The following is a 3,837-nucleotide window of genomic DNA, read 5'->3' on the forward strand; positions in this document are numbered from 1 at the left end:
TGGTTTCTTGTGGCTGTTCCAGAAGCAACTCCTTAACACGATTTCAGCTGCAGACTTCAGGCAAGCAAGCAGAACAATGAATGGACGAACAGATGGACCCGCGATGTCTTTGCTTAACCTATTACTGAGCGGACGCGGAGCCAATCACGACCGGCAGAGCTCACAATTAGTTGGCCGGGCAGATGCAAGGCAACCTCCCCACCCTGCATCAGGTTCGGAGGTTTCTAAGATAAGCAAGTTGATGTCATTCTCAGGGTCTGCCCCGGGCAGCATGTGTATTAACGAGGGGTGTGCAGCAACAATAGGCCATACAAAAGAGACTAGCAGGCAGCTGCTGTATGAGAGCCAGAGTCATTAGGGAGCAGGCTGCCAACAAGAAACACCTGGCTTGGGCAGACTTCAGCTTCTCCTCATTGTTTCTAATTCATGAAACAAAGAAAGGAATTATTTTTAAGTAGTAAAAATTGTGAGTTCCTATTAAAATATATCAGTCTTATGGGATATAACCCCTTCTGCTATGGAAACAGTAAGCTCTTTGTAAGAAAAAATTATTAAAGAGAAATAAATCTATTAGTAGCTATTTGTATTCCCCTTTTCTCATTAGCAAAATTAATCATATTGGTACAAAGTACAAGGCAGTATGAAAGGAGCCCACACTAAACATTTAAATGTATTCAGAAAATGCTTTCTGAATTTCCTGACACTTCTGAACATCAGTCAATAAATGTAATAAACTTGCATTTACACACAACTCTAACAGAGTACTTGTGGGTAATTCCAACAGAAAGTGAAACTGATTAACTAAACCCACATAATAGTAATACGTGAAATAATGGATATTTTTAAGCAGTGGCGTTGAAACATTAGGGCACTTGACAGAAAGGAACTATGAACCATTCTTTTGTTCTGGAGTCACTCGTATTTGTTTGCAACACAACTTCTTTCCCTTTTATTTCACAGCTCTGAGATGCCAAGATCTTCCTGTCTCTTTGCAATGATGAAATATTTGAAAAGTCAGGAGCTAGGCCATAGTCAGCTTTTTATTGTTTTTAATTTTTTTCTTGAAGTAAGCCACATGGAAACACAAGCTCCAGTCCACAGCTCCCCTCCCCTCACTGCCCAACAGTTCCAATACCACCAAGCCCTGCAACACACATATTTAGCGATATAACAGTAGTAAGGTTTGATTCTTGATAAAACAAGTGAAGCAATGTGGACTTTCAAGCCATTGCTTGTAACTTCAGTGAAGACAGTTCAGCACAGAGAAGGAGGGGACTCTACATTTGCAAATGTTCATCTGAATGACTACTAGAAAAGTGTATTTACTGAACTTCACCCTCATTACATGACTAAAAGCAATACTGAGAACCACGAGGCAGCTGTCCTCCTCTGCTTGGGAGGACAGGCAATCTGCTGGGAAACATCTACTGTGATTTAAAAGCAAAAAAGAATGTGAATGTATTTGTTTTGAGTAATTTCCCAAGCTTCATGTGGATATTAAATCAATTCAACATAGTAAATGAAATCACATACCATCATGCTATTGCACTGATGCATTTATCATGTGCCCAGATACTAAGATACAAACCAGATACCCCAACTATAGTTTCTCTGCACTGTCCATTAAAGACTCCTAGGAACAGCTACTAACACCACTCTTTTGGAGCTTTTAAGTCGGAGGCAGGAGGAGACTCCTCACTAATTTCTGCCACTGTGAGCACAAAGAGTGAGAAAAAGCTACCCACGAGCACAGTGGGATGCCTGATCTCCAGCACTGGATTAAGCCTCTTTGCAAACAGCGAATAAAAGCAGTGATCTGAAAAAGCTAATCAGTCCCTGCTGTGGTATTTAGACTACCTCAGTTGCCGGTATTGGATAATGTTAAGCATATTAAAACTTCTGTAGGCAAAATAAGAAGCCAGTCCAGTTCACCTATGTCCAAGAACCGCCCTTAAATGCAAGCAGGATCACTTGGCTAGTCATATCCTTCTGATTAGAGCCAGGCACCTCTCTTGCAATACCAGGAATGCTTGTTTTGGCAGAGGACATGTATAATACCCTTTATGTACATCTGTAACAAATTGAGAACTCCACAGCAGAGAAGTGGTGTACTTAGGGCTCTACAAGCACAACTACGGCAAGTGTATGATCTGCTTTCAAAATCTGCCTTAAAAATAAGGTTGTATGAAGTTTACTTGCAAAGATATTTCCCCTCAATGTCTTCTAGAGGAATTTAACTGAATTTCACTGAATTTTTAGAGTTGGAAGGGACCATCAAGATCATCTAGTCCAACTCCCCTGCTGAAGCAGGATTGCCCAGAGCATGTTAGAGCATGTTACTCAGGACTGCATCCAGGCGGGTCTTGGAAATCTCCAAAGAAGGCGACTCCACAACCTCCCTGGGCAGCCTGTTCCAGGGCTCTGTCACCCTCACCGTGAAGAAGAACAACAACAATAAGAATACCCTACTTACCCCCCCAAACAACTCTCAATACTCCAAGGGCATGTCTTCAGGAAACCAGGTATAAACTTCAGTTGCAGATTAATGTTCACGCTAACTCCACGTCACAGTACTTACTATGACCAAAGGCAGAACAGATTCAATCTGAAGACTTACATTATGTTGTTTAATTTACACCACATATTCTATCAAGCTGTAGTTGCATGAATTAAGTAGACATTTTCTTGTGCACAATGTCAGCCACTTAAACCAGCTGCCTGTTCCGGAAGCATCTTCTCAGCTCTTCCCTAAAAGACATTTGGCTGTCCAAGGCTTACAAGATGTCAGATCATTCTGTTACATCATTGTGATGCTTGTGATGACAACCTGATCTAGTGGAAGATTTCCCTGCTCTTTGCAGGAGGGTTGGACTAGATGACCTTGAAAGGTCCCTTCCAACCCAAAGCATTCTAGAATTCTATGACAGAAAAGCATTTGTATTAAGGTTTAACCAGTACATGAGGCTTCCTACTGAGAATTTCACTGAATTTCACTGAATTTTTTAGAGTTGGAAGGGACCATAAAGATCATCTAGTCCAACTCCCCTGCCGAAGCAGGATTGCCTAGAACATGTCAGAGCGTGTTACTCAGGACTGCATCCAGGCGGGTCTTGGAAATCTCCAAAGAAGGCGACTCCACAACCTCCCTGGGCAGCCTGTTCCCGGGCTCTGTCACCCTCACCGTGAAGAAGTTTCTTCTCATATTTGAGTGGAACCTCCTATGTTCCAACTTGTGCCCGTTGCCCCTCGTCCTCTCACTGGCAACCACTGAAAAGAGTCTGGCTCCCTCCTCCTTCAACTCACCCTTTAGATACTTATAAGCATTGATAAGGTCTCCCCTCAGCCTTCTCTTCTCCAGGCTAAAGAGTCCCAGCTCTCTCAGCCTTTCCTCATAAGGGAGATGCTCCAATCCTTGAATCATCTTCGTTGCCCTTCGCTGGACTCTTTCCAGTAGTTCCCTATCCCTCTTGAATTGGGGAGCCCAGAGCTGGATGCAGTATTCCAGTTGTGGCCTCACCAGTGCAGAGTAGAGGGGGAGAATGACTTCCCTCGACCTACTAGCCACACTCTTCCCTATGCAGCCCAGGATTCCATTGGCCTTCCTGGCCACAAGAGCACACTGCTTGCTCATTGTCATTTTGCTGTCTACCATGACCCCCAGATCTTTCTCTTCAGAACTTGTCTCCAGCAGGTCCACACCTAACCTGTATTGGTGCCTAGAATGATGAAGACAACATAGGAACCTTCGTAAGAAACACTGTGGCATTCATGTCACATCTGTGATGGGCTCTAACAGCATCACTAGAAGGTACACATTGTGAATGAACAAAGCGGTCT

This window comes from Numenius arquata, chromosome 1, assembly GCF_964106895.1.
Source record: "Numenius arquata chromosome 1, bNumArq3.hap1.1, whole genome shotgun sequence".
Lineage (NCBI taxonomy): Eukaryota > Metazoa > Chordata > Aves > Charadriiformes > Scolopacidae > Numenius > Numenius arquata.